We start from the raw sequence: 17,828 nt of genomic DNA, 5'->3' as shown, positions 1-17,828 counted from the left end.
GTGAGCTCCCCCATTGACTGGGCTCAGAGTATAGATAGTGGAGCAGCAGCAACTGAATCTAGAAGTGGACAGTTTTGTGGAGAGCCTCCAATGCCGCAGTGAAGAGTTCTAACGTATCAGAAAGAAGGAAGCACTGGTGGTGTTTGAGCAGGGGAGAAAATTAGCTGGACTGAGTGTTCAGGTGGAATGCGGGAGAAGGAGACCAGAATGCTGTTCCTGGTGTGGAGGAGGCACTGAGGTCGGAGGGGTGCAGTGAGATCAGATTCTTGCGCTGAGTGCCTGTCCATGGGGCGAAGTGTCTAGGGAGGAACCTTAAGATTTGGGGCCAGGGTGACAATGTGGCAGCACAAGCTACCAAATTAATGCCCAGGAGGGACAAGACTTGTTCTCACTTGTTTTTGTTTGTTGTCATGAAGGAAGAAGAAATCTAAAAGCCAGTGCAGTTTTGAACATTTTGAAGATTTTAAGGATGCCAGGTCCAAGTGGCAGTGTTTGGCCAGGCCTGAAACTTGGGGACATGGCCTGGACAGGAACCCTCAGAACAAGGGTGATATTTGAAAACCTGGGAGCAGAAGAAATCACGGAGGAGTGAGCATATCCAGCTCTAGAAGGAGGCAGAGGACTCACCCTGGGGGTCGTGCTTTCAGAGAATAAAGGTGAGGAGTGAGATGGTTCAAAGAAGGGTGTGGGGAGATAGGTGAAGGTCATACCACGACGCACAATGTGGGCACAGAGCAGGCTTCACAGGAAAGTTACGGATGACAAGATGAGCTACCTGGTCCTAACATCTCTCCCACCAGGAAGCGTGCAAGAAGCCACGGCACAGAGCCATGGTGTTCCAGGAAGGGATCCCTACCCTTTCATGGAACAAGTGTGAGAGCTTGCCTTATAAATAATCCAGACTCAGGAGTCAGCTCTTCCGGGGAGCTGTTTTGGAATGTCAGCTTCTGGCGCCCAATGCCCTTAGGGAAGCTGAAAGCCTATACTGCTCCTCCTGCTCTAGGAGAGGGAGCCGCTGGTCCCTGAAGGTTGTTGCCTGGCAACTCAGATAGAACCTCCAGGTTCATTCAGTGGGCAATCCTGTCCTTCCCTGCCCAGGAGTCATCAAAGAGGCAGTGAGAAAACAAATGCTGACATTTACTGAACATTTATTCTGGACTCAGTAGCCACTTTCCCAGTATTACCTTGTTTAATCTTCACAATAGCTCATTAAAGAGAAACTATTTTTGATCTTCATTATTCTGATGAGAAAACTGAGGCATGTGGGGGAAATAACAGGCTTTTTCAAGGCCACATAGCCAATAAGTGGCCCTGACAGAATTTAAGCCCAGGCAATCTGGCTCCAGCGCTTAAGCTATCACTACCGTACCACACTGAGATGATGTGGTTGAAAGTGAAGGGAGAGTGCAGAATTTTCCTGGTTATGTCTGTGCTTAGGTCCATTTAGTCAAAGCTTTGGTTTTTCCAGTAGTCATGTACAGATGTGAGAGTTGGACCATAACGAAGACTGAGTACCAAAGAATTGATGCTTTTGAACTGGAGACGACTCTTGAGAGTCCCTTGGACAGCAAGGAGATGGAACCAGTCAGTCCTAAAGGAAATCAACCCTGAGTATTCTTTGGAAGGACTGATGCTGAAGCTCCAATACTTTGACAACCTGATGTGAAGAGCCAACTCATTGGAATAAGCCCCTGATTCTGGGAAAGATTGAAGGCAAAAGGAGAAGGAGGTGGCAGAGGATGAGATGGTTAGATAGCATCATGGACATGAATTTGCGAGAACTCTGGGAGATAGTGAAGGACAGGGAAGCCTGGCGTGCTATAGTTCACGGGGCCTCAAAGAGTCAGACAGAACTTAGCGACTGAACAACAATATCTGTGGATCTTTCACCATCCGTTTCTTGGCCTCTGGAGGCAATGCATGTATTCAAAGTTCTTACATTGTGGAAACATGCTCTGCATGGGAGAGGCTATGTTCTGTCTCAAAAGTCAGCATCCTCAGTTCTGTCGATGTACTCCATTTCCTAATACTTGGATTTCACTTCAATCCTTTTATCATTTTCTCCCTCTTTTTCCAGGCAAACCAGGTAATCTATCTCCTCTAGCCCCTGGCACCCAGAGGGCCAGAAGGAACCTATTCCCCGCTTTTGGACAATATACTTCTATTAATGTAAACTTCAGGTGTGCTAGTCAGACAATGGTGATATCAAGAGGTGTGATGGTGCTGATTTAGTTTTCCTTAATCTCCATCAGTCCCCCATCCCAAGCCACCCTGAGTAAGCATACAGTCCAACTAAAAGCACTATGTCTTCTGCATTTTTAGCTGCAGTTACAGCTTCAAGTCCCTCCTCCTTCCCATGTTCTAAGCTCTTTCTGTATTTTAAAATCACTTTTGGAGCCAAATCACAATGATAGCTTAAACTCTATTTTTTTCCTAGCTTTACTGAGGTATAATTGACACATGAAAGTTGTATATATTTACGGTGTACAGCATGATGGTTTGAACTACATATACACTGTGAAATGATTCCCACAGTCAAGTTAATTCTCATATTGATCACCTCACATAGTTACCCTTTTTTTTTCCTTCTGCTGTGCTGAGAAAACTTAAGATCTACTCTCTTAGCTCATTTCTAGTGTACAGGACAGTATTAACCACATTCGCTATACTGTATGTTAGACTTACCAGAACTTATTCATCTTATAATGAAAGTTTGTACCCCTGGACCAACATCTCTCTAATTTTCCCACCCCATCCCCACTGCCAGCTGCTGGTAACCACTCTTATGCTCTCTGGTTCTAAGGGTTTGACTTTTTTAGATTCCACGTATAAGTGTGATCACGCAGCATTTGGCTTTCTGTGTCTGGCATATTTCACTTAGCAAAATGTCCTCCAGATTCAATCATGTTGCAAAGGACAGGATTTCCTTCTTTTTCATGGCTAAATGGCATTCCACTGCACATATATACATGGCGGTTTCTTTATCTCTTCATCCTTTATGGACGTTGAGGTTGTTTCTTTGCTTTGGCAATTGTTAATAATGCTGCAATGAACTCTGGAGTACAGATATGTCTTTGAGATTGTGATTTCATTTCCTTTGGATATATAATCTATAGAGGGTTTGCTGTATCACATGGTTATCTGTTTTGAAATTGAGGGACGTCCATATAGTTTTCCATCTTAGCTGTACCGTTTTGTTCCCACGAACAGTATACAAGGGTTCCCTTTTCTCCTTACCCTCACCAACATTTGCTATGTCTTGTCTTTTTTATAATAGTCATTCCAATAGGTATGAAGTGATATCTCACTGTATTTCCCTGATGGTTAGGGATGATGAGCACTTTTTCATGTACCTGCTGGGCATATATATGTCTTCTTTGGAAAACGTCTACTCACGTTTTTTGGTCCATTTCTCAATGGGTTGTTTGGGTTTTTGGCTATTGGGTTGTGTGAGTTCTTTATCTGTTTTGGACATTAGCGCCTTACCTGATACATGGTTTGCAAATATTTTCTACCATTCTGGAGGTTGCCTTTTCCTTTTGAAAGAAGAAAATGTAACTTCGTGAACTGTTACGACAGAAAGTAAGTCACTGGTAACCTGGGGGTGGGGAAGAGTTGGTAAAAAGGGAGGATAAAGGGGCATGAAGAAATTTTGGGGGATGACGGATTTGTTTACCATCTTGATAGTGGTGGTTTTCACTTGTGAAACTTGATGGTTTTACAAATGAATAGTTTGTGTCAAAATTTATCAAATTGTACTCTTCAAATATCTGCAGTTTGTGGTATGTCAATTATACTTTAATAAGCCTGTTAAAATAAAACCCTTGAGTTTTTGAATTCTAATAGAAATCTCAATAAGCCTCTGGAACTATTATTTTAGTCCTGAAACTAAAGGAGGAGGCTGCTGGGAAGACACATCAAACAAAGGTGATATTTTGCCTGGGGATTCAGAGTGGCTGCCTCAGTGTATTTGGAAAGAAACCTTGGGATAAGAATCGGGATGTGCTAAGTCATTTCAGTTGTTTCCAACTCTTTGCATTCCTATGGACTGTAGCCTGCTAGGCTCCTCTGTCCGTGGGATTCTCCAGGCAAGAATACTGGAGTGGGTAGCCCTTCCCTCCTCTAGGGAATTTTCCCAACCCAGGGACTGAATCTGCATCTCTTATCTCCTGCATTGGTAGGTGGGGTCTTTACCACTAGCACCGCCACTGGGGCTTCCCTGTTGGCTCAGGGTAAAGAATCCACCTGCAATCCAGGAGAGGCAGTTTTGATCCCTGGGTAGGGAAGATGCCCTGGAGAAGGAAATGTCAACCCACTGCAATATTCTTGACTGGGAAATCCCAGGGACAGAGGAGGCTGGAGGGCTATGTCCATGCGGTGGCAAATGGACCAGGCATGACTTAGTGACTGAACAACAACTCCTTCATTAGGGTGAAACATTTCAGGACATCATCCTTCCAACTCCTCATTATACAGATGAGAAAACTGATTACCAGAGACTGGTCGTGATTTAAACCAGGTCCATCATGGGGCAGACTTAGGGAAAAAAATGTGAGTGGACATGGTCAGGGGGCTGTGTGAGAAGGGGGCGTTCCCTGTGAGAGGGGACTGAGTCCTCTGTCTCTTCTCCCCACCCCTACAGTAGACACATTGCACAGGAGGGCTACTGAGTGGGTGATCTTATCCCCAGCCCCCTACCCCCCAGATTTAGTTAGAACCCATTGGCCACTGAACACTCAGTGTCCTGGCCTTCAGTCTCTTCAGGGGCTTCACCCTTCTTCTGTTTCCCAGTGGAGGGCTCCATCCTGCAGCCTGGAGGATGGGCTTTTCTGCACCAAGACGCTGCCCCAAGAGGCAGGAAATGCCAGGCACTCTCCTTCTCCCTACAGACCTTGTGAGCTCATCCTGGTAAAAGTTTAATGCCTAAAAGTCAATTACACTTAAGAACGCTCTATGGAGCCCCACAACAGCCTTTGCTCAGAGCCTTTGGGGCCTGCAGCTGCCTTCCCGCTCCCTAGACGAGATGCTGAGAAAACTTCACTGCCCTTCCTCACAGTGCAGCCGGCGACTGCGCTCTGCTTTGCCACCAAATTGCTGTGACCTTGAGCAACACCGATGCCCTCTATGAGCCCTAACTTTGGATGCTCTGAGATGTATGCTCATTGTGTTTACCCTTGCAGCCCCTCATCTCTGAGTGAGCAGAGAAAGAACAGGGAGACACATTCAAGATTGGAGGTCTGTAGATGGTCTTCAGGAGTTCTGCAAAATGCCCCAAATCCCCTAAATGGGCTCTGAAATGGGCCATGAAGCCTTAGCCAAGTCTTGAGATGACTGTGGCCCCTATGAACAGCTGGGTGGCAACCTCATCAGAGTCAGAATTAGTGAGAGGCACCCAGCTAAGGAGCTCGCAGATTTTCATCCCTGAAAAACTACATGAAAACACAAATGTATATTGGTTTATGTAAAATGTTAAGGTAATTTTAGTGGTAAAGAATCTGCCTGCCAATGCAGGAGTTGTGGGTTCAGTCCCTGGGTCGGGAAGATCCCCTGGAGAAGGAAATGGCAATCCACTCCAGTATTCTTGCCTGCAAAATCCCATGGACAATGGAACCTGGCAGCTACAGTCCATGGGGGTCGCAAAGAGCCAGGTACAGCTCAGCAGCTAAACAACAACAACAATTTGGGACACAGCAATAGGTAAGTAAAGCAATTGCATCCACACCTCCGTAGACAGTCCTTCATTCATGTTTCCTGAACCATCTGAGGTAGATTCTGCTTTCTGACTAGTACAGGGGCTCAAGGCAGCAGCCACTCAACAACTGGCATAGAAAATATTCAAAACTGATGGCTTCTATTTTTTAAGAACAACAAAAAATAACACAGGCCTTCTATTTGCTCCAGGCCCCGGCTGCTGTGGCTATACTGATGTGTTCCATCTGAATATCTTCTGATTTGTGCATCCCCGGAAGATCTGGGCATCTGGAGCAGAGCTGCTGTCCTTAGTAAGGGCCTTGGATCAGGCAAGCCTATGGATTGAGAAGGGAAAGGGCCCGGGGAACAGGGGAGAAGAGGAAAGAGGAGAAAGGAAATGAAAAAGAAACAGATAGGGAGCTAGATGGCAGAACAGAAGATTAAGGCCTGAGTCAATCCACAAGAAACCAGGAAGACATCTTTTGGGTTTCCACCAGCTCATCAAATGAGACCAAGATAAGAGCCAGAGCAAGTCCAGCAAAGGTAAGAGCTCCTGGACTGGCAGTTGTGTGTGGTTAACTTAGCATTATTTCTAGGTGAGTTTTCCTCAAGGTGCCAGATCTTGTAGAAGACTCTCAGCCTCACCACCAGCGCTCCAGCATCCCCGGGCCCTTCAGAGAGCCCCAGCCTAAAGAAGACATCCACCCCCCACCTCTCCCGTGGGCGGGGCACTCTCCTCCCGGCAGTCGGTGGGTCAGCAGCTTCGCATTACTGCGCAGGGGGCCCCTTTGTACAGCTGAGTGGCCTCGGGGCACCCTCTGTGAGTCATTTCCTGTTATTCTCCTCGGAGAAGTCCTGCCATTCTTTAAAGCAAGATTTGACGTTTTTACAGGACCAGCTTCTGGGGCCTTTTGGTCGAGAAAAAAAGCAGGGATCCTTTCTTTTATATTTACAAAGCCATTAATTGGTTTCTTTATAAAATTAGACTCCATTATAAGCTCAGTCCGAGTGGGAGCACAGCTTTATTTAGTCTAAAACATCCAGCAGTTTTAAAGGATTCTTTTTAATAACGCAGCGCCCAGCGGCAAGAAGATTGGTGAGGTAGGGCCCTGCCTCCCCCTCTTGCTGAAAGCTGGCAGCATTGACTCATGGTACATTCTCTGCTCACCTGTGTACCTCAGGTGTGCCCACCTCTGCCCTGGAGAGGGAGAAGGGGAGGAAGGAGGTGTGGTCCGGAGTCATCCCCAGAGCACTCTCTGCAGCTTCACCTCTGGATCCAGGTACCCATCCATCTCCAAAGGAGAAATCCCTGATAAGGAAGCCCCAGCCTGATCCCAGCTCTAGACCTAGCCCAGGTACCCTTAGTGCCAGCCTCATGGCTTGCCACCCTGTGCTCTGCCAGCCACTGCACTCTCAAAGGGAATTTGTCTCCACTCAGCCCAACCTAAGAAGCTTCAGGAATCAGTGGTCTCCCATCATTCACATTATAGACTGGGACCCTGGGACCAGTTGCCTAAAATGACTTTGAATTCTCATTTTAGAGCACAGAGGGCATCTAGGGCAGGGTTTCTCCAACTGTAATGTACAGATGCCTCAGCTGGGGAAGCTGTCAAAATGCAGACTCTTCTTTAGTCACTCTGCTTGGGCTGAATTTCTGCATGTCTACCAGGGCGATGCTGATGCAGTTGATCCAAGACCACACTTTGTGGAGCAAGGGTCTGGTGCAGACCCCTTCTCTAACAGTGGGAAGACTGAGCTCAGAGAGGGAGAGTGACTTTCCCAAGATACTTCATCATGCTGGAGGAAGTGTCTTAGGTGAGCTCACCTGTCTCCTGGACTCCCTTATGATTCAGGCCTACTGCTTTAGAGCAGGGGTCCCCAACCTCCAGGATCTATTGTCTGATGATCTGAGGTGGAGCTGATGTAATAAAAATAGAAATAAAGTGCACAATAAATGTAATATGCTTGAATCATCCTGAAACCATGGTAAAATTGTCTTCCACGAAACCGGTCTGTGGTGCCCAAAAGGTTGGGGACAGCTGCTAGAGGAAAATGCTTCGGAAACTTTAGTACCTGAATCACCTGCAGCCTGATGAAAATACAGATGCAGTAGGGCTGCAGGGCGGGGGGTGGGGGTGGGGAGTGGGGTGGACTGAGGAGTTTCATTTCTAGCAAGCTCTCCGATGATGCCAGTACTGCTGGTTCTTAGTGGTGAGATCTTGGCCATCACAATCTCTGAGGTAGTATCACATTCATAGGCTCCCCTGAGCTCACAGCAGCCACAGGACATAGTCAAGCCAAAGGTATTTATTCTCCCCCAACACAGGTGCTTTCCTACCTGAGGCCAGTCCAGACAGGCTGTGCTACTGAGGCTGCTGCTGGGAAGAGTTTAGAGCAGGGCCAGGCTCACCCCAGGTTTCTCAAGGTCAAGTCACTTACAGCTTAGTCGCTATGAGGTGTGCCCCAGGGCTGTCCTTAACTACCGAGACCAAAGTAATGAAGGCAAAGTTGCAGCAGAACTGGTGAGGGGCTCACCCAAAACCCTCTCTCCTCTTTTGTTAGTAAAAGAAATCTGATTATATTAGAGGTGTCAAAGTGCTCACCTTAAAAATACACAGTTTTATTTCTCCCTTGAAGCTAGGAATAGACTTGCTGTAAGTTCTGGCCAATAAGTTATGGTGGGCATTGCTGAAAGAGTCTTCTAGACAAATTCCTTAAAAGAGGGGGCTAAATCAGTTGATATATGCCCTTTTTTTCCTTTACCACCTCCTCTGCCTTTCTGCCTGGAATACAGATGTGATAGTGGGGCTTTAATAGCCATGATGTGACCACGGGGCGCACTAAAGAATAGCAGCTACATCCTCAGGATGGCAGGGGAGGAAGAGAAGAGTGTGCGACCTGACAGGACAGTGGCTGTGCTGCGCTAGCGCTGAACCACCCACTGCTGCATCCCAAGTACATTAGAGAAAGAGAGATGCGGACTCTCTAAGCCAATCTTTAAGCCTCTGTTTCAAGCAATTGTGGGGAATTTCTAATTGATGCAATGGTTCTGTCAACAACCTTGAAGGGTGACACAACATTTCCTATGTATTCCATTCCCAGAATGAAATAATGGAATTCAAATTGGATTTAAAATGACCAGAAATAGATAAATTTGAGCAGGGTGAGCCAGAGAGGGTGCCACTGGTTCTGTGATTACAATCTGCTCCCAACTCTGTACCATCCTCATTGCAAGGACTCTGTTGCTCTCTCTGGGCCAAAAACATGTCACACAACGGCAGCTGCATGGATCTCACATCCATGTTATCCAATAGCAGTGGGGTGACCTTGGAGCCAGCCCTCAGTCTCTCTGAGCTTTAATCATTTTGAAAATGAGGAAAGTAATGACCATGCCTATTTCATGAGGCAACTATGAAACTTAAGTGAGATACAGTTCAATTAGTATTGACATCACTATGTATTAAGTATTTATTGAATGTGTATTGTTAGATTTTGAAGGATCAGGATAGGGGTACAAAGATGATAAAAGAGTAGTCCTATTCCTTCAAGGAACCCCAATCTTATTCCTTTACTCCTCATTCTTTGGCTCCTGTGGCTTGCCTTTCATTATTAGGAAATCATTTGGATGCTGCCAAAGAAACAACTCTGTGTGTGGGCCTGTATCCTGGGACCCAGCCCCGCAAGCCTCTGGATGGACATTCTCCTGGGAGTCCATTTCCCAGGGTCCCTGGGGACTCTCCAAGGTGAGTTCTGAATGGGTATCTCTAGTGTCCTGAATGACGCAGAGGTCTTTAAGGAACTGGTCACCTCAGTGTTTCACCTGGTCTTTCCATTTTGACTTAGAAAATTTTGTCCCTAAGTCAGTTTGCTTGGTGTTAGAATGAGAAAGATAAAACCACTAGTGACTTGGGGTTGCTGCAGCAGCTTCCGGAGCTTTGCAGGTGAGAGGCTGAGCGTGCTGCCCTTCATTCGGGGACAGTCAGTGTCCACCCTGCTTTCGGTGAGTGTACTTGTGGGTGCGGCTCTCACATGGCCCTTCTTCTCTGGCTGAGAGTCCACTTGCCTGGCCCCCTGCTGCTGCTCAGAAGGTTGGTCATGGAGAAATCCAGTACCCGCCTTGGTGCCGGGCCTAGAGGAGCAGGAAGAAGGCGGGTCACATGAATAATTATGGCAAACTGACACCCAAGTGAATGAGTCACTCCCTGACAAGGCAGTGAAGGCAGCGCCTCAGCGCTTCTTCCCACAGAAATACCTGCACAAGGGAACCTTTGTTGTTGCTGTTCAATCACTAAGTCATGTCCCCCTCTTTGCAAGCCCATGAACTGTAGCCCACCAGTCTCCTCTGTCCTTGGGGTTTTCCAAACAAGAACACTGGAGTGGGTTGCTGTTTCCTTCTCCAAGGCATCTTCCCGACCCAGGGATCAAACCTGGGTCTCCCACATCTCCTGCATTAGCAGGAAGATTCTTACCACTGCACCACCTGGAAAGGCATATAAGGGAAGCCCTGCTGTGCCCCCGATGCCTGGTGGGACCTGTCCTGGCACCAGCCAGGTCAGGAAGAGCCCCTGGGTATCAGAAGGAGAGGAGAGCATGATTTGGGGGCCAGAATCAACCTCCTTCCCTTGCTGTCTCTCCACCCTGGTTATAGAGCTGTGGCCAGAAGGACACATTCACACACTTGCTTTCCCAACCAGTAGAGGCTCAGAGATGATGGCTGAAGGGTTTTGGGGGTGAGTTCAGGGGAGGGCCAGAACTTGCTTGGAACATTTCATCAGAGGAACGCAGGGGCCGCTCATGCTCCTCCTTGCCCTCCCAGCCCCACCCCACCCCCATGTCACTCGCAGCCCCCTTCTCCCTACTGCAGCTCCACCACCTTTGTCCTCGCTTCATTCTGGGAATGAAGTGGAGTAACCATGTAAGGCTCTTGGCACATAATGAGCAGTGTTGGCTATTGTCGCTATTAACGCTGGTGCTGTTCTCTCTGTTCTCACTGACCGTCATGGCCTCAGCCTTCCTCGTTGGGTCTGAACAGCTCACTGCAGAGGTCAGTGCCGACTATGTTCATGCCAAGGGCAGGACACATGGCTTCCGGGTCTCAAAGAAATACCCAAGTATGCTCCCCACTTTCCTAATGGCTCACAGATGAGGTCTCAGCTAAGCGCTGTGGGTTTAACACTGCTAACGGAGGGATCTATGGATCTTCTCCACTGTCTTCTGGTGGCCACCCATTCCCATTCTGAGCTTGATGGTGAGGGCTGGCTGCTGTGGTCCACACTTGTCATTAGGTGCCAGTCCCACGGGCTGGGCACCAGGCCCCTGAACTGGGGATTTTCCCCCTGTCCTGGGAGAACGTATTTCCCAGTGCTGACAGGGGTTACCTTGAAGTCTGGAAGTGTGTGCACATATGTGTATGTATATGGATATATGTAGTTTCCCTAGGGCTTTAGGATCTATTACACATTTTCTGATGAAGTACATAGTGATTGTATGGTTAGTAGAACCAGGTAAATAATAAGATACAGTTGGAGCAGAAGAACCAGGCCCGCATCCACTGAGAAGGAGAAAAGCAGAGCCAGTGTGGGACTCATGGGTCCGGGGGATCTGTTCCTGCCCTGGAACCAGCCTGCTGTGAGACTTTGGGCAAGTCCCTTCCCCTCTCTGGGCTCTGTTTCCTCATCTGTAAAAGAAGGAAACTGACTCGATGAGCTCTCAGTTCTCTTCGGCATTGACATTCTAGAATCCTCTCATTCTGATGGACATGCTATCCATCTCTTTTGACCCCATTGCTTTCAGACAGGAAATATACCCTCTGGCCCTTTCCTGCTTTCCAGGGTTGGGAGAGCCTGCATATTAAGCATCATGTTCTGGAGACCTGAATACTCCAAGGGAGCTGATTGGGATAGGCCATTAAACTCTGGAAGGCAAGCTCTCAGCTTCCACCAGATCCCCAGCTTTCCCCTGTTCCTCCCAAGCCCCAACCAAGAACGAGGGACAGCATTGTTCCATCACAGACCTACTGGGCACAGATCATGGAAGTTCGTGAGTCCCAGAGCGGAAGGCATGGAGTGGTGTAGGATCAATGACCTGGGACTAAGAATGAAGTTCCCTGGGACCACGAAGGGGATTTTGCATGTTAGAGACATCAGTCTTTTGTTCAGCTTCTTCAGTTTGTCTGGGGAGAAATTTTGAGCTAGAGGAGTAATGAGGCTGTTCAGGAGTCAGGGCAGAACCAGAGGAAAATCACCTTGTCATGTTAAAGGGAAGTTGCATTCCAGGTCCTGGGTGTCCCAGCCCTGGCAAAAGATGTCTTACGAAGCAGGACACCAAGGAGTCACTTGCCACCTTCAAGAGACCATGCAGGTTTAAACAGCACAGCCATGGTCACTGGTGTGGTGCGAGACCAGGGCACCTTCTCTAGGTGCTCCAGACCTTGTAAGGAAGCCTAGAGAGATCACTCACCCCTGGGAGGAGGGAGAGAGAAGAATCACCCAGGGATGACTGAAAGTTCTTATTCCTGGAGGGCTGGAGGCTCACAGACATATGCCATTTAATATTAGAAAAATAAAGTCATAAAACATTACTTGTGTCATAGTGTAGTAAAACCCCTGCTTGCTATGTGCTGATCATCAAATGGTCTGAAAGAGGAGACAGATCTGATATCAGTCACCTCCCTGCAAAGGATCCTTTGCCAGAATCTTGGCCCGCCTCACTGAACATCCTCCACCATCATCAGCCAGGTAACCAGGACCCACTCCTCTTCCCATAGGAGTCGGTACCCTCTGTGACTGGTTTGTGTCCCCTGAAATTCATAATTAGGGCTTCCCAGGTGGCTCAGAGGCAAAGAACCTGCCTGCCAGTGTAGGAGATGCAGGTTCAATCCCTGGGTCGGGAAGATCCCTCGGAGGAAGAAATGGCTAACCTACTTCAGTATTCTTGCCTGGAATATCCCATGGGCGGAGGAGTCTGTCAGGGACTGCAAAGAGCCTGACATGACTTAGCTACTGAGCATGAACCCATGCAAATTCATAGTTTGAAACTCTCAATGTGACTGTATTTGGAGATGGAAGATAATTAAGAAGATGACCAAAGTTACATGAGGCCACAGGATGAGGCCCTAACCTGATAGGACTGGGCTTCTTAGAAGAGGAGACCCCCGAGATGGCAAGCGCACAGAAGAAGGCCGGGTGGGAGCACTGCGGGAAGGTGACCGTTGACAACCTGGAGGAGAGCTCTCACCAGAAACAACGCTGCCAGGTTCCGTCTGAAACTTCCCAGCCTTCAGAACTGTGAGAAAATAAACTGCTGTTGTTTAAGCCACCCAGCTTTTGGTATTTTGTCATGACAGCCCACGCTAACATAGTAGCCAAAGTCTAATGTTTGACATGCTGCCCTGGAATCATCCAGAGTACTTGTGAAAAATGCAGATTCTTGGAAACAACTCCAAATCTACAAAAGGAGAGGAAGAAATCTCTAGGAATAGGGCTCTGGACTACGCATTTTAGGATCACTCCGGGGCTGCTGGACAGGATACTGCCAATGACAGTTGGCGGCCACTCCGCTGGTCCATTGCTGGGTCTCCATCCATCCCTGCTCTCCACCCTCCCCATCCAGAGGACCCTCAGATACAGTCCTGCGCCTTCCAGGAAAGCTCCAGCCTACTGTGACCTCCACTCCAGTGAAGTCCTTCGATGAATGTTCTGCTGTGAGTTCCAGGAAGATCTGAGGGACTTACTCTAGGGAGGTTTGAGCTGGTTTGTCACATTCCAGTCATTTCTAACCAGTGAGAGGAGCTGTGGGCCTGGACGCACCTTTCTCCTTTGCACTAACAGCTGTTTCTCAACACAGTTCCCACCCATCTGCCAGCCATTCTTCTTTAGCTTAGCTGCAGCTCTGCTGTTTTATTGGCCACAGATCCAGACAGATTGTTCTAGAATTACATGTGACAAGTGCATGAACCTTCACAGCCAAAACTGTGTGTTCAGGGAGAGGCCACCTGAGTGCCTCCCCTGGAACACCAGCTCCACGTACAACCCCTAACACAGAGAAACTCAGTCCCAGATGGTTCACCACTCCAGCCTTGCTGACCAGCGTCTGTCTTCATCCGTAGTTGGGTCAAAGGTCAGAAGGGCACCATCTCTGGCCTGGGAGAGTGAGTATCTCACTGGCCCCTCAGGAAGTTTTCCCCCAAGAGGACAGATTCCTAACGAGTCCCCAAGTCAATTCCAATCTTATTCTATCGAAGTGATTTATTTTCACTGTAGAAAACTTGGAAAGCACAGGAAATTAATTGCATTATTAAAAGTATAGTTTCAGAAACCTCCTCTGCCAATGCTTCCCTGGAGGCTCAGTCAGTAAAGAGTCTGCCTGCAATGCAAGAGAGCCAGGTTCAATCCCCGGGTCAGGAAGATCCCCTGGAGAAGGAAATGGCAACCCACTCCAGTATTCTTGCCTGGAGAATTCCATGGACAGATGAGCCTGGTGAGCTACAGTCCGTGGGTTCACAGAGTCAGACACGACTGAATGACTAACGCTTCTGCCAATGCAACTTCATTCATTCACTCATTCATTCAGCAAATACTTGAGCCAGCAGTTCTCTCCCCAAATATGCATTAAAGAGGGAGAAAATGAAGGTCACAGAGCAATTCTCATTCTGCATGGAATCACTAACATCAGTTTTGATTTAAGATTTGTAGTTCATTTCAATTAAATATATATTATATTGAAATGCTCCTTGGAGTCATATTTCATCTTGGATTGAAATATCCATTAACATCCATTCTGTATTTCCTTTGTCCATTTAGATTAAGTCGTATTCCGAGCTCCCAATTCTCCAGGGCATGACATAGCTCTTAGAGCACACCCTGTTTCTTCCAACCCAGCTCTCAAGTCTTCCTTCCAGCCCAGGGCTAAGAGGTTCGAGATCCCAAATGTTTTCTTTTCTTATAAGAATTTCTCTGGCAGACTTCTACTGAATCCACATCAGGCGATGCCTTTTCCTCTAAACAGAGTTTCGTGAAGTGAAATGCCATTGTCCCAGGCTGGTGCCTTCTGATTTCACTGCCCTCACTGTTATAGGCATCTTTTCTTCTACCTGTTTTTTTTCTCTTACTTTAAAATTATGAAAGCAGGTATCAATTATGACTCTAAGACAATTGTCATTTTAATGAATGTGCCTCTATTTCAGAGACAATGTGAGCAGGAGCATGCCTTTCCTGCCAGCACCGCCCCCATCCAACCTATTGTAGCGAGGAGCTTGGGTACAAAATAAAATCACACCTCCTTTAGTATTCAGATTCACATAACTCCAAGCTCTGTTCTGTTCCCAGGGAGGGTGTCTTTCTTCTCTAGTGCCACTGGCTCATGCAGAGTTCAAGAATCTCAATGGTGCTTTCACTGTACTTAGTCCCTCAATCAACTTGGAACCCCAGGGGGAAAGTCTTGGTATCAATCCTTTTCTCTCCAGACAACTCCTAAACCCTGGGCAAAGTGTCCTTCTTTCATCCCATTGACCTTCCTGTCTCAGGAATTTGGTTGGGAAGTGATTCAATGGATCTCAGGGCTGCAGAGCTCCAGACCTCCCAAACAAATATCCTGTTATACCTTCCCACAGAGCAGTGGGCATTCCAGGTCCTGAAGGGCCTCCTTAGTGCCCATGCCTTCTCCTCTTGGATCTCAGCTGAGCTCCAAAATTTCATCTGAGCTCTAACACTTTTTAGCTGTGTAAACTCTCAGACCATGTCTCTGATATCCAAGCTCATTCTCTGTATTAAAGTTGGTGCAAAAAGCATATTGAACATGGCAGCCACTCCCAGTTATGGCCCCTGGAGCAAGAGGGTCGTTTCTCCCCTGCCTGAATCAGCAGTGGTCAGCCCCAGGGAGGGTGCCCTGCTGGGGAAACCAGTCTCGGAGTCTCAGAAAGGCAAACCAGTGCTCCTTATGCTAGGCTTGGGGTCTGCAGCATCAGCATCCCCTGTGATTATTAGAAATGGAGAATATGACCTGCCCCTGATCTCCCCTCCAGAGTCAGAACCTCTCGGGTGGAGCCCAGGAATCAAGTGAGACATGCTCTCCAGGTGATTGTAATGCACACTGCAGTTTGAGAACCATGTTCTAGACCATCTCATCTCATCTTTCCCCTACACCGCCTCCTTGGCCATTTTATACCAAAGAGACTCAGCCACAGGAGACCAGGTTCCCTGAGTCCCCAGTGGGGTGTCATTCAGCAGTGCCTTCTAAACCCGCTCTAAGACCCCCTGAATGGGTCACCAGGCCGCTCATCTGGATGGCCCTTTGCCCACTCCTGCAGATCCCCTTCTCAAGATCCTGCTTCTGAAGCTCCCCTTGCTGTGGTTTCTGGAACAACCAGTCCCAACATTCCAGTGGCTCTGCGTGCCTCTCCTCTCCTTCCTGCTGTGGCCCACAAGACTACATCCTTCTCATTAGAGAAGGCCCCTTTACCTGAACCCCGTCTCGATCCCCTCAGCACCATGGGTGGGCAGACAGACCGGTTAGATTCAAGTCCTGTCTCACCATGGCTGTGTGACTCAGATGAGTGACTAAATGCATTGGGGCTCGAGTTACCCCTCTGTGAAATGGGGAAGATAGCGTCCATCTCCCATGGCTGCTGTGAAAGTGAGATGATGTCGGGGCATAAGCCTGGCCTGTCCTGGCTGCCAGTAAATGGGGCCATCTTGCTAAGGAATCAGCTGTCAGGAGGTGGAGGGGGAGGAACAGAGTCTGCCCCATGGACGGTGCTTGCAAGGGAAGAGAAAGGGAATGCAGACACTGGAGGAAGATTACCTAGTGAATTACATCTCAGGTTCTTAATACTTGGCTCCTGACTCCTCCCCGGCTCTGACAGAGTAGATCTCTGCTTATAAACCCAACGAGTGCATTTATCAGTGAGGGAGGTATCCTTTTTTTTATATGTCACTGTCCCAGGCCCTTGCCGTGAAAGCTTGAGTTGGCCATAGGCGGGTGAGGAGGCAGTGCTGTAAGCCTCACCCTGATACCTGTGGCTCCTGGCAGAGAGCAGCACCTTGCCGACTGGCGAGCACTTGTATGATGGTCACATCATCATCCCCTAATCTTCGCGTGCAACTTGGGAGCAGCTATGAGGAAGGAGAGCATTCCTCCTGGAGGTGAGACACTGTGCACAAGGGCCAGACTCTGCCACTTAGGGGCTGCAGACCTGGCTGCAGACCTCTCTGACCCCTGTAATCTCCTCTTCAGAGTGGGACAGTAGGTTTGCCTGTCTCACAGGATGAAATGAGATGATGTAAGTAGAGTGTGAAGGCCTGGAGTCTGCTCTAGTGCTATCGGCACTCAATAATGATGGTTATTTTTTACTGATATTAACATCTCCCTGACTCGGGAGGTACCAAGAACAAGAGGACTTTCTAGACCTCCTAGTCCAGGCCTGTCCATTTTCCAGCTGGGAGAGCTACCCAGGGAGAAGCCTTGAATGTGGATGAGGTCTGAAGAGGGCACAAATCCCCTTCAGTGAGAACCCACTGCCCAGCTCCAGCAGCCCTGGAGGCGGATGCAGCCGTCAGCTCTTGGGACGTCTTGGCAGCAGGCAGCTGCTTCCAGGTCCTGTGTCCTGAGGATGGCCCACCTCCAGCAACCCACTGAGGCGGGGGGACAAAGGCACAGCCGTGTGCCCCATGCAGGATGACTCCAAAGAGCATCTGGACTCCTGAGCTGCCCATGGGTCAGTCACAGCTGACCTCTCCTCCTGCCCACTCCTGCCACCGCCCCTTCCCTCACAGGTGCTGACCCAGGTGCTCTCCTCTGCAGGCTGACCTCCCTCTCTGAGTCCTCCTGACCTGTGGCAGGATGTGAGCGAGGCATCTGTCAGCTGACAGCCAGATCTCCAGGCTTCAGGTTCCCGCCATCTCCACATGAAGGTATAGAATTGATGCCCTTGGACACACCAGTGGGGCAGGAGGCCCCTGACACTAAGAGATTAGTCACTAGCTTCTGCGACCTCACCAGGATTTCTGCAGTCACCTCATTGTCCTCCCCACCGCTAATCTTCTCCTCCTTAAATCTGTCCTTTCATGGCGTCCTTGGTGACCATTCTAAATCCAGTCACCCTGCTTTCCTGTGTAAAATGACTCCTCTTTGTTGGAAGG

This window comes from Capra hircus, chromosome 22, assembly GCF_001704415.2.
Source record: "Capra hircus breed San Clemente chromosome 22, ASM170441v1, whole genome shotgun sequence".
In the NCBI taxonomy this organism is placed as follows: Eukaryota; Metazoa; Chordata; class Mammalia; order Artiodactyla; family Bovidae; genus Capra; species Capra hircus.
This window is presented reverse-complemented; position numbering follows the sequence as displayed.